Genomic DNA, 18,040 nt, shown 5'->3' with positions numbered 1-18,040 from the left:
TTTAGTTCACTTAAAACATTTTGTACTTATAACAAAATGTTGTAAACAAAGGGATACAACCGAAAACACTAAAAAAATTGTGTTACAACATTCCGTTAATCATTTGGCAAAAGAAAATTAATCAAAACTGTGCAGTTTCAGGTAGATTTCTGCTGGCTATCACCAAAAAGCAGACTGAAATAATAGCCACTTTAAAATGGAGTGATGTCAAGATAGTTTAAATACCGCCAATTACTTGCCATATGGACTATATCCCCTCAGCTCATGGAGTATTTAGAAACTATTCAGAATTAATAAGCATGGCTGTTGCAGTACTATCAAGAAATGTAAACTCTCATTTGTATTTTGGAGGTATGATAGCAAATGCAAGAACTATAATCCAAGTGAAGTTAATATATTTAAATTATATTGCCTATTGAATTGCAATAGTGTTTTATTGGCAAATAATGTTTTATAACAAATAATCACTGTAAGTCTTCCTATACTTAAAAACCCTTAGAGCATTATCAAGAATGTATTATTAGATATCCCACTTCACTGTTAACATAGGCTTCAATCACAGAATCACTATGAAAGTTCAGGTCTTAAACATGTTTTACTAACCTGTGTGCAGTTTCTGACCACAGAGTATCTATCAGGGGTTTTAAAATACCTTAAGAACTGCTAACTTCTGAAGTTTCATATACGGGTCTGTGTATGCTACAAATGACATTCACCAATCACTATATAGATCAAAGAAAACTACTGAAAGGTAACCTACTGTAGCAGAAGTATTTTTTAGATTTAATGAGTGTGGTTTTATTTTTTTAAATATTTATTTATTTATGCATACAAGAGCTGGGGTACAGGCCAGAGATATGGGGCGGGAGGGGTTATGTGAATGGATTCACCAGAGACAGAGGTGGGAACAGAACAGACAGGCTGACTGAAATACATTGCTGAGGGGAGCAGCAGACGAGACAGGAGAGGTTTGCCGTACCATGTGGGTTTCTCCCTGGCTGGCCGGGATTGAACTCATGCTGCAGAGACTGTGGATTGCTTCATAGTGCAGTGCTTAACCCATTGTGCCACCAGGGAAGCCCAAATATGTGTGGTTTTAGAGAGAGCATATGAGCTATTCATTTAATAATTGTAAATATTTGTTGAATATCTATTGTGTGCCAGGATGCCTTATTTGGTGGATGCTGGCATATAAAGATATTAACAATACTATATAATATACAAAAGATTTACAAACAGTGAGGAGAAGAGTTAAAAGCAGATGATTTTAAAATTCTATCTTGAAGGTCAATGCAAAAAAGAAACTTTCAACAGTTAGAAGCAACCAAAATCAAATGGCTTCCCTCATAAAATAATAAGAAAATGAGATATATGGGGTATTAGAAATGCTACACAAAGCTTCATGTACACTTCTAAAAGGCTGGATTAGCTGATCAGTGATCAGTTGAACACTGAAATTGTATTCTTCTTTAAAAGAAGAATTTGATTTGCTACAATTTCTAGTATGATATTTATTATGGTGAGCAAGAGAATTTAATGGGTCTAAGGTGATGTACAAAGTGTTAGAAAATAGAAATTATAAGAGTGTAAATAAGGAGTTTCATGAAAAGTCACCAATTGGACATCTGAGTAAGTATAAATAAGTATATGAGAAGCTAACAATAATGTGAATATTTTATATTATACAGTATACTCTCCTTCATTTTAAGATAATTCTACAAAACTGTTAGTAGGTTATATGAACTATATTCTAATGCTACTGATAGATTTGAAATGATTAATCTTTACTCAATCTTCTTTGAAGCTATTAGAAAGAACTGACATTTAATATAAATATATGCAGAGATATTTTATGCCTAGTAACAATACAACTCTAGCATTTTCCTTAACTTTCGGGTTTTCCATTTCCTAGTGAACTTTTTGGGTGTTTTATCTCAATTTTTTTTCTTTACTCTATTTCAAAGCATATGGTTCCTAGAGATTTCTAATTTGGGATAACTTGGAGATGCAATTTAAATATCCTCTCTCATCTCCCTAAGTGTCATGGAATCTTCTACTATACAGGACTAGTAGTAAGTCTGAAACCATATCATTAAAATCTTAGGATCAACGAAAAACTAAAAATGAAAACTCCTCCCCCTCCCAACTCATGTCAGGTAATGATTCTGGATATCTGTTTGCTGACTATATTTCTAGGTGTAAGGATTTGGTATAAGGTTCTGCCACATTTGATTACACCATTCAAATGTTTGACCTGCTTAGGGTCAGGGGGTTATATAAAAGAGCATAATGTCTCTATATCATTGATTTTTATTAGCATTTTGCCTAAAACAGTCAACATTATTTTCAAAATTCAACCAAAAACTGGGAAGCAAAAAATCTAGGGACCAAAAGGCACTGGAAAGGTAAGACCAGTGAGTGCAGAGTAAACTGGGCAAAGCTCTGTAGTGTATGGATGTGTCATGGGCACTGGAAAAACTTGCAGATCACACACCCATAGTAAGAGTGGCTGCTGTAACCTTGCTCAGGTTTATGGTTTTTCAGGTGGAATTATTAGCCAAAGTATGTAACCAAAACCCCCAAATGGGAGGAAACCCACAAATGTGGATTTTTGTGAAAATTTTACTGTTAGTAGAATCAAAAGATAAATAATAGTTATTCCATTGAGAACATTCATTTATTTATTTAATTTATTTATTTTTAAAGATTTCTTTATTTATGCACACAAGAGCTGGGGTACAGGCCAGAGATGCAGGCAGTGAGAGGATTCACCAGAGACAGAGTGGGGAACAGAACAGGCAGGCTGGCTGAAATACACTGCAGAGGGGAGCAGTGGGCGAGACAGGAGAGGTCTGCGACACCATGTGGGTTTCCTCCCTGGCCGGCCAGGGATCTAACTCATGCTGCAGAGGCTGCATATTGCTTCATAGTGTGGTGCTTAACCCCTTGCGCCCCCAGGCAGGGCCGAGAACACTCATTTAATGCTAAACCCAACAATGAATAGAATATTTAACATTAGAACTACCCCAGAAAATCTCCAGATCTGTTGTCACTTAAGCTACAGTTCTTTCACTTAACTATGGTAATAGAAATGTATACCCAGTACTTACACAGCACCCAACACACCACACTAAATGCATTGTAGCTCTATGTCTACCTATCTACGTGCTTATTATATATCAAACTACCTACCGAAGAAGGATCAATTGTTCACAACCCCACAACTAGTTGTAATTAGTCCTGTCCCTACTTGTGTTTCAGGGAGCTAATGAAGAGAGATGAAGTGAATTTCCCAAAGTCACACCTTTGGTAGGCAATAGGGCAAGATTCCATCCTGAGACTTGGCCATACAGTCCACTATGCAGTTTCCACCGCAGATTCTATGATGTGTATTAAGTACAGAAAGTATTTTTAACCAAAATGAATCTACCAAAAATGACATATCTTCTGGCAAATACATTGGTACCACTAAAAAGTGAGTAAGACAGTCTGGAAAACATAATTTAGACTCCAAAATGCTTAAATCTTTGAATGATTTGGATAATTTATTGCAATATCTGACATTAAAATTGTCCCAGAAAATCCTGCACACATGATTAGTAGACTCTGCTATAAATCCAATCTATTGTCAGTAGTCCTGTTGCCAAATATCACCGTTGATTTAATCAGCACTCCTGTTGCCTAAAAGTCTATTCACTGATGGCATGCACTCCTCTGAAGTAGATTTTCTCATCTCTACTGGAAAAAAAAAATTAAGTATTAGCTGGAATAAGCTTCTAAAAGGAAATTTTGTAATACAATAAAAAATGTTCTGCCAAATGCAACAGGAAGGGATCCATATTCCTAATGACATGTCATTTGTTTAATTTTAATTTACCTAAAATAGTTTTCTAATTCCCACATTTTTTTTTTATTTCACTTGAAATGACCCTCAATGTATTTCAAGAGAAAGGCTTGAAGACTGCCTCGTTTAGTCTTTACAGGAATAAGAGGATAGCCTAGCGTGGCAGTTCTCTGGATTAGTAAAATACTAATCTGAAACAAACCTCTAAAACAAAACTTCCATCAAGAGTCAATGGCATTTTCACTTCTGCTGTCTATCTCTCATTTAGATTTAGGTCTCAGCTGAGCAGAGGAATCACGACTTTCACACAAATTACATGTGAAGTGAAGGAGGCTTCCTCACACTGTCTCCACGCATCTTCACATGAAGAGCAAAAAAGAAGAAAAATGCCACAAGATGGGTCCGTGAACCTACCCCTGGTGAGACGCGCCTGCTGAAAACTATTGAGAAGTGAGGATAAAGAAGCACACTAGTAGATGAAATCTGAGATACTTATCTAGAGCTAAATTTTCCCTAATAACTTTCACGATCCCAAAATAAGCAGCTTGTAAAATAAATGTACAATGGACCCAGAGCATTATTCAAAACAAAACAAAAAAAAAATGTTGTTCATGAAGATATGGTCTATAAACCAAGCTGATAACATACGTTGTACAAAGGAAAGATACAGTTTTTAATTAGATAATTAGGTAAACTACTAGTTAGATGGGCTTCTTTGTGAGGACAGAAGCCATGTATATACCTGGGGTTAACAGTGTTTGACACATAAAGTATTTGTTGTGTGATTGTTCAAATACATAAAGTAATTCTTCCATCTATACTGTTTAAATAATTACTGGTACATAATCAACTCAGCCCACTCTTTCAAAGGGAATCTAAGTTAGAATAGGCTCTGTACTGCCAAAGAAGCCTAATAAAAAAGTATAAAAATAATCAACAGGAGCACTGCATCAATCAGAGAAGGTCTGATCATGATTAAATAAGAGCATTTTAAAAACCTCAAATTTCCGTTCATAAGTAGAATTTAAAGCAGCTGTTCAGCACTAGCACAGTCTGCCCTAAGAATTAAAAAAGAAAAAATAAATAAATAACAAAGCAAATCATGGAAGAAGCAAAGCTGCTGCTCTACAACCTCAAAGTTGATATGACCTTTTTAAAAAAGAGAAAAATTCAAAGGGACAATTGTACATTTTTAAATTGCACTGCAGAGAAAAAAAAAAAAAGTCTGGTATCCCAATATTGGGGCCTCTGTTTTTAAACATGGAACAGAGGTGTTTCCCTCAGAAGCAAAGGTCTTAGAGGACATGTCTGTCACAGCAGTTATTTTCTGTTTCACTTGTTGGCAAACTTACATTTCAAAACAACAACAAAAACGAGCCTCCCCAGCTCCCTGTAAACCAAGGAGGTAGAAACAAAAAATATTTCAAAGCAAGAAAGCAAACAGACTGTGAGGACTGAAACTCAGACCAAAGGCATCTGCTCTCCAACTCACACTCCCCACAACCACCCAGCCTTCTTACAATCTTACAGATTTTCCTAAGAGATGTTGCCATTTTAGCTTTGTTTTTCCCTAAGTTCTGGCAATACCCATCACTGCAGGCAAGGCAGCAAAGCCACTAGCAGAATCCAAACCGGAAAACAGAAAAGCTGTTCTGTCTTTTCTTCCCCGCCACTCCATTACTAATTTATTTTTTTCTAAACTCCTTCATTCTATCCAAAACGGCAATCACTAACTTCCAGCATATAACAATTATTTCATTAAGGGCAAAGAATACAGAAATGATTACAGTCTGCAAGGCTAAAAAAAAATGAACCAGTCCACACACCGGACAATTTCCCCTTGGGCTCTCACTTTTTTCAGAGAGGAATAATACTATAAACTAGCCAGTGTGTTCCTCCTTAAAAAAGACCAAAGCAATCATTGTTTTCACTCCTTTCTACTATACCTCCTCCTGAATCCCACCCAATGTGGTGGTTGCCAACATAGCTTCCTGTACAGTCTTGATTTAAAAAAAAAAAAAAGGAAAGAACAAAGTGTCTAGTACCATGCTGCCACTCATTACCAATATATCATTTAGAATATAAGAATAATACTAAGATTCTTCAAAAGATACTGATTTTGAAATTTCACCCCCACACAGTGCTTGTATCATCCCCCTTTAAATTTAGAAATAGCAACTAACAAAATAAACCCAGGCTTCATGTCAAGAAAAAAAAATTCTATTTCTGTGAATATAAAGAGAACAGGAAATGCTCCTGCATTCACAGGTCACTTGTGCCTACAAATATTTCTCTCTATGATTTACTACAGTTTGCTTCATATCCATACCTGAAGGTCAAACCACTCTTCAGACAATACAGAGAAAATGAGATCCCAGAGATAAATGAGTTTCCATAACAGGTATGAGTAACATGCATCATGTATAGCAGTACATTAAAAATATGTAAATTCAACTGCTATTAAATATGTATTGTTTGAAAATTCAGTCCAATTCAACATTTCTTTTTTTTTTCTTTTTTTTTTTAAAGATTTATTCATACAAGCAATGGGTACAATCAGAAGCATGGAGGGTGAGAGAATTCACCAGAGCGGGTAACAGAACAGGCAGACTGAAGAAAAACACTGCTGAGGGGAGCAGCAGGCGCAGCAGGTCTGCGCACCATGTGGGACCCTCGCCGGCATCCCGGGATCAAACCTGTGCTACAGAGGCTGCGGGCAGTTTCGCAGCCCAGTGCTCAACCACTGTGCCACAGGGGAGGCCCTTCAACATTTCTTGAATGTCAATTATGTGCTTGGTCTGAGGGAAGAGACATGTTTGATGAAACTTAGCTCAACTTAGCTGATGCACTCACACTCTAAAGACAACACGATCTAGTGAAGACAACTGCGAGAAACACCATAAATCCAGAGGAAAGAAGTCCTACAGAGTGGAAGTCATCGGAGGAGTTCATGACTCCCTATTTGTCAAAGGAAAACAACAAAGGATGAAGTCATAACAAAAAGGTCATAGAACTGATGGAAGTAGAATGGCTAGAGACTAAGGTATAAGATGGAATTGATAAATAGCTAAATACATGGGAGCTTAAGTAGGCAGGAAGTCAGATTAAGGTCTGATTGTTTAATAAAACTCCTTAAACATTAAGAATGTACTTACAGGAGGGTACAAGGATGCTGTGGCATTATCAGCAGCTATTAAATTAGGAAGGATCATGACCAAAACACATACTGACATAAAATGTCATCTGCAATCTATGCCCCAGCTGAACACTAATTCTGTTCCACTGCCTAGGAAACGGTCACCCGGGGGGTTTGGTTCCCTCTAAATCCTGGGTTTGCTGTACACCCTGTAGGATTCTTTATCACAGAAGATTCCTGCCCTGTCCAAAATTGCACATGATCACATAGTTTGTTCATACTGATGCTCAATCTTTTGACACTATGCCAGGTAATTCAAGTGCCTATACAACCACCAGGACCCAGCTGAAAAACCAGCAGCTGTTCATAATCTTTCAGTTTCTCAGTTTGAAGCTGTTTTTACCTTCATTAAGTTCCCATGATATTTTGTGAGTAGCTATGATAGTTGTTACATAATGTAATCATGTAATATTTACATGAACTTTTTTCTATTTTTCAAGTGAAAGCTGTTGATTTTCTCCCAAATAATGCCTTGAAAATATTTTGCAGTTAGTGAATTCTCAACAAATATCAATTGAATTGTGCTAAAATATTTATGTATATTTGTGTTTTTAAGTGTTCTCAAAAGTATATGAAAGTCATTTGCTACAACATGGATGGAGATGGGAGGAATTATGCTAAGTGAAAAAAGTCAGAAGGAAAAAGATAAATATCCGATAGTTTCACTTACATGTAGAATATAGAGAAACTGAACAAAGGGTCAAGAAAAAGAAAAAACTTGCAAGCTGACCATAGATCTGAGGCACACAGCAGGGAAGGGGGATCAAAACATGAGCATAAGGGACAGAGGAGATGGATCTCAAGTGCTGTGGTGGTGGGAGAACTACAGGTACTGCGCCTGAGGGAAGAAATCAAATACTGTCCAAAAATTAATAACAATGTAAAAATATAAGTAATTTTTAAAGTGTATGAAGGTAATAGAAATATCAAAATTCTGTTATGAATTTAACCACATGAAGCCATCTGAAGAATGTCACATCACCTCTTTCATGTTAGACATACTGTACAGTTACTGCTTTGTCAGCCTATGAATGCCATGGGAAGCTTTCCTAATTTTCTACCACCCCAAGATACTTTACTCTCAAAAAATCCCACAGGCAACATGTAGAATAAAATGTTCAAAGCTAAATTTTTAAATATCCTATTAAATAACATCTCTTATACAAATTGAAGAATTAAAGTGAAATTAGTGGAAACATCAAAAATGCTAAGGTAATGTTATATTTTTCCTACCAAATGTTCCTCAGCTATGAGTAAAATTGATATATGTTACAATCAGATGCAATGAAGAAATACTACAGCATTTGTAAGTTCTGTAATTAGCAGGCCATTAGTATTTTACTTTCAATTTACTATAATCCTTAGAGGATGAGTACTTGCTAAAATACTAAATACAAGGGGAAAAGGTTTGAAAAAAAAGTAACAAGAAATTCACAGAATGAATATAGCAGGGACATTTTTATCAATATTTAAACTACTATTAACCACTAATAGTTAGATTAAGTCATTTAACAATTAATACTTAGTCAACATTTTCCACCTGACAGAGGCTTGGTTAAACTCATATAGTGAAATCCACATAATTTTCATTTTAAGTTTATTTTAGTCTCATAAAATAAGTTAATAGAAACTTATGCCATGGTATATTTTCCATGCATTATGCAAATAAATTATTACAAACATGTTAACATGAATTTGAAATTTTCAATTATCATAGCTTTGTCCTGTTCTCATAATATAGCCACAAACCACAATTATGGTTTCACACATCACCACAATAATTATGCTCTCTATATAGGTAAAATTCAATGGACTTTTTCTCACACACTAAAAATGCATATGGGGCCTCCCCGGTGGCGCAGTGGGTTGAGCACCACACTATAAAGCGGTCCATAGCCTCTGCAGAACAGGTTCAATTCCCGGCCGTCCAGGAAGATACCCACATGGTGTGGCAGACCTCTCCTGTCTCACCCGCTGCTCCCCTCTGCAGTGTTTTTGGTCATCTGCCTGTTCTTCTCCCCACTCTGTCTCTGGTGAATTCTCTCATGCTCACATGCCTCTGACTGTACCCCAGTTCTTGTATAAATAAATAAATATTTTTAAAAATTAAAAAAATAGGACCTCCCTAGTGGTGCAGGTGGTTGAGTGCCACACTGTGAAGCTGTCCGCAGCCTCTGCAGCACGGGTTCAATCCCTGCCAGCGGGCAAGAATCCCACATGGCGCAGCAGACCTCTCCTGTCTCACCCGCTGCTCCCTTCAGCAGTGTATTTCAGTATATCTGCCTGATCTGCTCCCCTCTCTGTCTCTGGTGAATCCTCTTACCCTCCCGTGCATCTGGTCTGTACCCCGGTTCTTGTATAAAATAAATAAATGTTCAAAAAATAAAAATTAAAAAAAAAATAAAATAGAAATGCATATGATGCCTTTTTACTTCTATGTTGCTGTATGTGAATTAATTTACTGAACAGATTTAGTTTTGTCAAGGACAAGTAATACAGGGCCTCCCTGGTGGCGCAAGGGGTTGAGCTCAGCACTGTGAGGCTGTCTGTGGCCTTTGTGTAGTGAGTTCGATCCCTGGCTGGCTGGGGAGCAACCCACATGGCGCAGAGACCTCGCCTGTCTTGCCTGCTACTCCCCTTAGCAGTGTGTTTCGGTACATTTGCCTGCTCTGCTATCCACTCTCTGGTGAATCTTCTCACCGCCCCCCCCCCCACCACCATGACTCTGGCATGTACTCCACTTCTTAAAAAAAAATTTAAAAAGAGCAAGTAATATACATTGTTTGTTTGGGGGTTTTTTTTTGTTGTATTTTGGTTTTTGTTTTTGTTTTTGTTTTATGGGACCCTCACCAGCGGCAGCAGAACAAACCGGCGCTGCAGAGGCTTCGGGCAGCCTTGCAGCCCAGCAGCTCAGCGCTCAACCGAGGCGCCACCAGGGGAGGCCCCAAGTAATATACATTGTTGCAAGTCTTTAATATCTCCTTAATATTAACACAATAATAAAGTGGTTCATAGCTGGTCCCTGACATCATCTTCTGTAATACTTCTCTCTTAAATAACAAGAGAAACTTCACATGCAATTCTAGTATATAATTTGGTAATTTAGTGATAGGTGCCAAAAAAGACATTCCTTTCAGAATGCCACCTCAAGGTACAGTTAAAACTGAAGATGAATAATAATGCAAATACTAAGTAGTAATCTCTTTGTAGGGTAGTTATTAAAGTACTGTTTTTAAATTAGGAGAGGTTTATAACCAAATTAAATTATTTCAATGTTTCTATTCAATGCCAAAAATTATGTTATGTTACTGGGCCTCCCTGGTGGCACAGGGGGTTGAGTGCACCGCTCTGAAGCTGTCCGCAGCCTATGCAGCACTGGTTTGATTCCCGGCTGGCCAGGGAAATACCCACATGGCGAGGCAGACCTCTCCTGTCTCGTCCACTGCTTCCCTGAGCAGTGTTTTCAGTCTGTCTGCCTGTGCTGCTCCCCACTCTGTCTCTGGTGAATCCTCTCACCCTCCCATGCCTCTGGCCTGTACCCTTCTTGTATAAATAAATAAATCTTTTTAAAAAAATATGTTACCAAAATCTTTTTGAAATTCAGTAACAACTTTTAGGAAGTGACGGAAGGCTGACTTGTCTGTCCCAAATTCCCCCCAAATAAACATATCTTGAAACAAAGTGTTTAAGTGTTATACTTGTGTATGTTGTGATGACAAAATTACATAAGATTTTATTTCACTCATTTAATCCTCACAACCACCTGTGGTTAAAGATAATTAAGACAGTATATAGGTTAGTATAGCATATACAGCCAGCACCTAACCAATCACCAACCCATCACAGGGAATGCTAGCTATGAACACCTAATACAACCATACTTGAATAGATACTATGGATCAGTCAGAAAGGCTACAGATAAGAAACAAGCTCTCTAAGAGTAAGTAACTTGCCAGTTTTCCAATTCCAAAATTAATGTAATGTTTTTGTGACATCAGAATGACTTCTTAATTATTAACTAGCTCATATTCATTTATTATGATTTTCTTACTCTTTAATTTGGTTCAATCAGGAGTGGTACTCCTCACTCATACATTTATATTCTCTGTACACAGGCATTTTCAGTACTGTGTTAAATAATATATCTTCCAAGAAGTAAATGGTTGTTTTGAGAAGAAAGTTTCTCCCATCAATAAACTAGGAAAAAGAGACATTAAACATATTTTTTTCCTTTGTTTACTAGGATTTGCTAGAGCCTGAAATATGTGCACTGGGAGGAGAAGGAAAAAAGTAAGCTGCATTTTTCAGGCAAGAAATCAACTACATGGAAAAAGCAAATATTATAAAAATATAAAATCTCAATTCAAAGTTTTAATCTACTTTTAGTTAATACTCCACTAAGAACAACTAAATTTATGGGTTATATTTGTATAGTAAAAAATCCGGCTTTTTTAAAATAGCAATTTGTTTTAATGCATTACATTATTCATTTATGTCCTAAAAAGTCAAGCATTACCTTCAACATAGATTTGATTTTTAAAAGTAAATACTGTCAAAATGTATTTTTAGGGCCTCCCCTGGTGGCACAGTGGTTGAGCGCTGGGCTGCGAAGCTGCCCACAGCCTCTGCAGCACCGGTTCAATCCCCAGCCACCGGCAAGGGTCCCACATGGCGCGCAGACCTCTCCTGCCGCCCACTGCTCCCCTCAGCAGTGTACTTCGGTCCTGTCCTTTGCCTGTTCTGCTCCCAGCTCTGGCTCTGGTGAATTCTCTCACCCTCCCGCACTTCTGACTGTACCCAGTGCTTGTATAAATGAATAAATAAAATCTTTAAAAAATTTCTAATTGTACTTGTAACATTGCCCATAAATTCTGCTCGTAAGGAGCACAGTTTTTAAAAACTTGGATTGGCAGATTCACAACTTCAGAAGAGAGTGAGATGCTAAGAAGCCCATTTCAAAGAGGACTTGAGAAACAGACGTACTTTAGTTAATAGGTTGAAGAATTTATGATTCTTATGTATTATCTTCAATACAAAATAAAAAGAAAAAATCTAGCTAAAAGAAATAAAGACAGAAATTAGGACAATTAGAATTAACAACCATGATTTAAAAACCACACATGCCTTAGTTTTTCCAAAAGGATTATAGGTTGGATTACATGTATCAACTTTATTAAAAATTCTTCTAAGTTAGTAAAGACCCTTAAAGACCCTTTTCATTGCCCATAACCATCAAAATAACCACTCAAGTTTACCCAAAATAAGCTACAAAATAAAGTTCTTGCATCTCTGCTAATTTCTACTTGTAAGAGAAAGTGGGGCTTTCTACTTATGAGAGAAAGTGGGGTTTTTCTTTCCAATGCAAGCATATCACTTTTGTGAAGAATCCATGGTATTTTATTGAAGGTACTCCTTGTCATTTTCGTCACTTTGTCTATTTGTCTCCAAGTCACCACCTCTTTCTTTCTCTTTCCCCTCTTTCTCTCCTGCTGTCTCTCTCACAGCTTCTTTTTCATCCGACTCTATATGGACACATACACACAGACATGAAGGGCTACAAGACCCAAGATCTGAGAGTGTACATTTCATAATTAATGGAAAATATTTCACTTTACTAAAATGATGATCACATCAGAAAGTTACTGTTCCTATTTCACCTCAGAGACTGTATACTACCTACAAATCACTGTCCATTATAGTTTAAAAACATGTTACCTCATCCAAAAACAAAACAAAACCATGGTATTAAAAGTCATCCTTAACAAATACACAAAATAGTAATTGTTTTATTTCACTTGGTCTTCAAAAACTTGGTAGTTTGCTATAAGTGACATACTTTAAAGCCCTTGAGCAATAACCAAACCACATCTTTCAGTGTGTTTAAATAATATGTTCAACAAAATACAGTGATTCTTAACAAACTCACAAGGCTGCTCACCTTGAAATTCATTTGACTCCAAAAGGATGTTATATTTTCCAGAACCCAAATGATTTCGTGTCCATCGTTTTGGAATGCACTCCCAAGTAAAAGGAGCATCAAGAGGCAGCCAGAGAGCACGGAACCAGGGCACTTAACAGTCATGGAGCTCCCAGTGAAAATCGGTTGGGCGAGAGAGGACGCACACTGGGTTACAGCACAGACTCCCAGGGAAGGAGGCAACACAATCTGAAGAGAAGCCATATTGGCCTCTAAAAATAGGGAGTAAAAGCCAAGAAGTCTGAGTAGGGCCAGATATCAGGAAAAACACAGGACCAGCACTGAGTTCAGGCAGCCAAGAAAACTGAGTCTCAGAGATCCGGTATATATTACTAGAAGTCCCTTTTGAAGGAGAATTGTGGATTTTCCTTTCTGGCCTTAATGGAGCTCAGTACTTGTGTGCGGCCAAGGAAATTTATGGGATTCGACAAGTCACAATTTAATTGAAATAGAACTCTTTAGGGTCTCCCTGGTGGTGCAGGGTGTTAAGCACAGCACTATGAAGCAACCCACAGCCATTACAGCATAAGTTCAATCCCCGGCCGGCCAGGGAGCAACTCACATGGCACAGCAGACCTCTCCTGTCTCACCTGCTGCTCCTCTCAGCAGTGTACTTTGGTCAGTCTGCCTGCTCTGCTCCCCGCTCAGTCTCTGGTGAATCCTCTCACTCCCCGCGTCTCTGGCCTGTACCCCAGCTCTTGTATGCATAAATAAATAAATCTTAAAAAAAACAGAACTCTTTAATATTATAGCCCAACAAATTGACATCAGAAAGATGTATAAAACCTTTCCTTTATTGGATATCTGAATTTCTAAACCCCTGAAACATAATTTTTTGCATGCCTTCATCTCTAAGCCAAAGTGTATGAAAGTACAAATTCATTTATTATAAAAAATATAAATACTGAGGGGGCGGAGCAACATGGCGGTGAGGAGACGCTGCGAGTAAGATCTCCCATTAAAAAAAGTAATAGGGAGGAAAAGCGGCAGGTCCCAGTGAGAACTGGGACACGGAAGACATAACAAGGTGACGCCAGCGAACTGCCCGAAGAAGAAACTGGCCATAAAAGAGGACTAGAAGGGAGGGAAGCGCAGACCCTGCTCCCTCCCCCGCCCACAGAGGCGGCACTCTCCCACCGGCAGAGAGGAGGAAACAACAAACCAAAACGACCCACAAGAACAAACGACGCAGCAAGCGGGACCTGTGAGTGGAAAGGAACTATTGCAGCCACCACACCCCGTGAACGGAGCTGAGGCGAACCCTGCAGGATCCACCGCGGCGGTGAGCGAACGCTCCGGGCGCCATTAGAGAAGAACAAAGACCCCGGGAGACGCGCACACAGCCCGGGCTGCGGTAAGCTTGCGCGGAAACGCGGCGCGCTCGGCGCGCTTGAAAAGCAAGTGCAGACCGGGATCGCGGCTGCCCAGGTCCCGCGCCTGCGACCTAGGCTTGCGGGAGACGACCTAGGCTTGCGGGGAGACGCGCGGAGGTCCTCACTGAGGTGAAGGTCCCTCCCTGAGTGAGCAGGAACCAGGCGCCCAGGCACGGGAGCTGTGCAAAAGGCGCCATTCCGCGCCCACTGAACTGGGCTACAGCCCGCGTCCTGGACTGAGGGCTTGAACTGAGACCCGGGGCACGAAAATTCGGGGCGTGTTTCTCCACGACGGTGGGCACAAGGCAGACACAGCACCCAAAGCTGTTGAGGTGTACCCTACCATTCCCGCTCTGTTCTCTGTCCCACGGGGTGGGGGAGGCGAAAAACAGCCCCCAAGGACAATAGGAGAGATCTCTGGCGCCACCTAGCGACCAGGAAAAAAAAAGTCACTAACACCCTATAAGAACAGGAAATTTCTTAAGACTGCTTGAAAAGGGCAGGTTTCTGGAGGACCCAGTGGCCAGCCGGGAAGTTATTCACGCCAGGCCCCTTCCGACCAGCAGTCTGAGCCCACAGAGGAGCAGGCACCCACGTCCGGGGCAGACCGGGGTGCGCAGAAGAGTGTGCCTGAAACCGGAGCGCAGGGACTGCATCCCGCTTCGCCATTGAGAACAGGGACATTTCTTCAGTAAAAACTGCCTAAAACCAGCAGAAAGCTCCCCCAGAAGACAGAGATGGCTCCTGGAAGAGCCAGAGGGAGCGGAGAAGTTCACCCAAGATGTCAGTCAGTCCGAGCAACACAGTGTCCCAACGCATACGACAAATTAGAAAACAGACAGTAGGGAGTAGAAGAACCACACGCAACCTAAAAACTCCTCAGGAAAGAAGCACACCACAAAAAGAAAACCACTCCCCAGATTGCAACGACAGCAACTTGGAAGAACTTCTGAGCCTTCCAGAAAGAGAATTTAAAATTGCCATGATTAAAAAAGTGATAGATCAGAAGAAGGAAATTGAGTCCCTAAAGAGGGAAGTAAGAGAAATGCAGGAGATCAAAGAATTAATGGAGGAACTAAAGAACTCTGGGAAAAGCAATGAAAGCAGAATAGATGAAATGGAAGAACGAATAAGTAATCTTGAAGACACAGAAATAAAAAGAACCAAAACAGAAAAGAAAGAGAAGTACGAAGGAAAAAGAATGAAGAAAGACTTCGGGAACTATCTGACTCCATGAGGAAAGGAATATAAGAGTTATAGGAATTCCAGAAGGAGAGGAGAGAGATGTAGGAACAGAGAAAATATTCATGGATATAATTGAAGAGAACTTCCCAAATGAGAAGAAGGAGCTGAAAATTGATATACAAGAAGCAAGAAGAACACCAAACTTCCACGACGAAAGGAAAAACACAGCAAGACACATAATAGTAAAGCTCCCAAGAATCCAGGACAAGGAAAAAATAATGAAGCTGACAAGAGGGAAGAAACAGATAACATTCAAAGGAAAACCAATCAGGCTGACATCAGACTTCTCTGAAGAAACACTACGGGCAAGGAGAGAGTGGAGGGACATAGTCAACAGACTCCAAGAAAACAGATGCCAACCAAGAATACTCTATCCCGCAAAGCTCTCTTTCCTCCATGAAGAAAGAATATGGACCTTCCCAGACAAAGAGAAACTCCGGAATTTCATTGCGAACTAAACCCCCACTCCAAAAAATACTACAAGGAATCCTAAAGCCAGAACCTCAGAGGGACGAATAACAACGAAAGACAAAAAAAAAAAAAAAAGTTATTAAAAGAATAAATAAATAAAATCAAGGAAAGACAACATAATGGCAAATACAGATGCTAACATATCAATATTAACTCTAAATGTAAATGGACTAAACTCTTCAATAAAAAGACACAGAGTTGCAGCCTGGATTAAGAAACAAAACCCAACCTTTTGCTGTCTCCAGGAAACACATTTAGCTACAAAGATAAAAATAGGCTCAAAGTCAAAGGATGGAAAACAATCCTACAAGCAAATGGGCCAAAAAAGAAAGCAGGAACAGCTATATATATCAGATAAACAGACTTCAAACTCAAAAAAATAAAAAAGAGACCCCAATGGTCACTACATTATGATTAAGGGGACAATACTTCAAGAAGAAATAACACTCATTAACATATACTCACCAAACGAAGAGCACCAAAATATATCAGACAACTGTTGTCCTCTCTGAAAACAGACATCAGAGAAAACACATATGTAGTGGGAGACTTCAACACACCACTATCAACAATGGATAGATCAACAAGACAAAAAATAAGTAAAGAAAACTAAAGCTCTAAATAAGACCTAGAGCATTTGGGCTTAACAGACATCTATAGAACACTAAACCCAAAAAAAACGGAGTACACATTTTTCTCAAGCGCACACGGATCATTCTCCAGGATCGATCACATACTGGGGCACAAGACAAACATCAACAGATACACCAAGATTGAAATCATACCAACCATCTTTTCTGACCACGAAGGCATCAAACTAGAAATAAATCATAAAAAGAAGGCAAGGAACTATCCTACCTCATGGAGATTAAAAGCCACACTACTGGAGACCACTGGACTAACGAGGAGATCAAAGAAGAAATTAAAAAATTCTTTGAATTGAATGACAGGAGGACACCAATATCCTAAATGTATGGGATGCAGCAAAAGCAGTAATAAGAGGAAAATATATAGCAATAGAAGCTCACATCAAAAAACAAGAAAGAACTCAAAGAAACAACCTAATCTCGAAGCTCAAAGATCTAGAAAAAGAACAACAAAAAACCCAAACCAGTAGAAGAAAAGAAATAATAAAAACCAAAGCAGAAATAAATGAAATTGAAACTAAAAAACAATCCAAAAGATCAATGAAACCAAGAGCTGGTTCTTTGAAAAAATAAATAAAATAGACAAACCCTAGCCAGGCTCACAAGGAAAAAGGGAGAAAGCACAAATACACAGAATCATAAATGAAAAGAGGAGAAATCACAACGGACACAGCAGAAATCAAAAGAATAATCAGTAACTACTATGAACAGTTATATGGAAACAAGTTCAACAATCTAGAGAGATGGACAAATTCCTACAACTCTACAATCACCCAAAGCTAGATAAAGAAGAAATAGAACACCTAAACAGACCAATTACAAGCAGCGAAATTGAAATGGTAATTAAAAACCTCCCAAAAACAAAAGCCCAGGACCTGATGGATTTACAAATGAATTCTACCAAACATTCAGAGACGAATTAGTGCCTATCCTTCACAAACTCTTCCAAAAATTGAGAAGGAAGGGACAATACCAAACACGTTCTATGAAGCCAATATTACACTAATACCAAAACCGAATAAGGACAACACAAAAAAGGAAAACTATAGGCCAATCTCCCTAATGAACACTGATGCAAAAATCCTCATATAAAATTTTAGCTATCAGAATCCAACAATGTATCCATAAGATAATTCACCACGACCAAGTTGGATTCATTCCAGGGGCACAAGGATGGTTTAACATCCGAAAATCAATCAACGTTATCCAACACATCAACAAAAAGAAATATAAAAACCAATATGAATATATCAATAGGATGCTGAGAAAGCTTTCGACAAAGTGCAA

At 38.8% G+C, this 18,040-nt stretch overlaps 1 protein-coding gene across 17 annotated transcripts in view; it reads right to left on the bottom strand.

Moving 5' to 3' along the window:
* The window catches only part of SOX5 (SRY-box transcription factor 5), a 1,024,531-nt gene that overhangs the window by 355,037 nt on the left and 651,454 nt on the right, over window positions 1-18,040 (bottom strand). Inside the window, exon 1 of one of the 17 annotated variants that reach the window (XM_054696389.1) lies at window positions 12,979-13,251. The exons of the other annotated variants lie outside the window; for them this stretch is intronic. The gene's annotated coding sequence lies outside the window, so the exon portion shown is untranslated. Of the gene's footprint in view, window positions 1-12,978; window positions 13,252-18,040 lie in introns of those variants that run through there. 17 annotated transcript variants of the gene reach the window in all.

Source organism: Talpa occidentalis, unplaced genomic scaffold (genome assembly GCF_014898055.3).
Source record: "Talpa occidentalis isolate TD23 unplaced genomic scaffold, MPIMG_talOcc4v2.1 talOcc4.16, whole genome shotgun sequence".
Classification (NCBI taxonomy): Eukaryota; Metazoa; Chordata; class Mammalia; order Eulipotyphla; family Talpidae; genus Talpa; species Talpa occidentalis.
The sequence above is the reverse complement of the archived record's forward strand: the minus strand, read 5'-3'. Positions and strand labels throughout refer to the sequence as shown.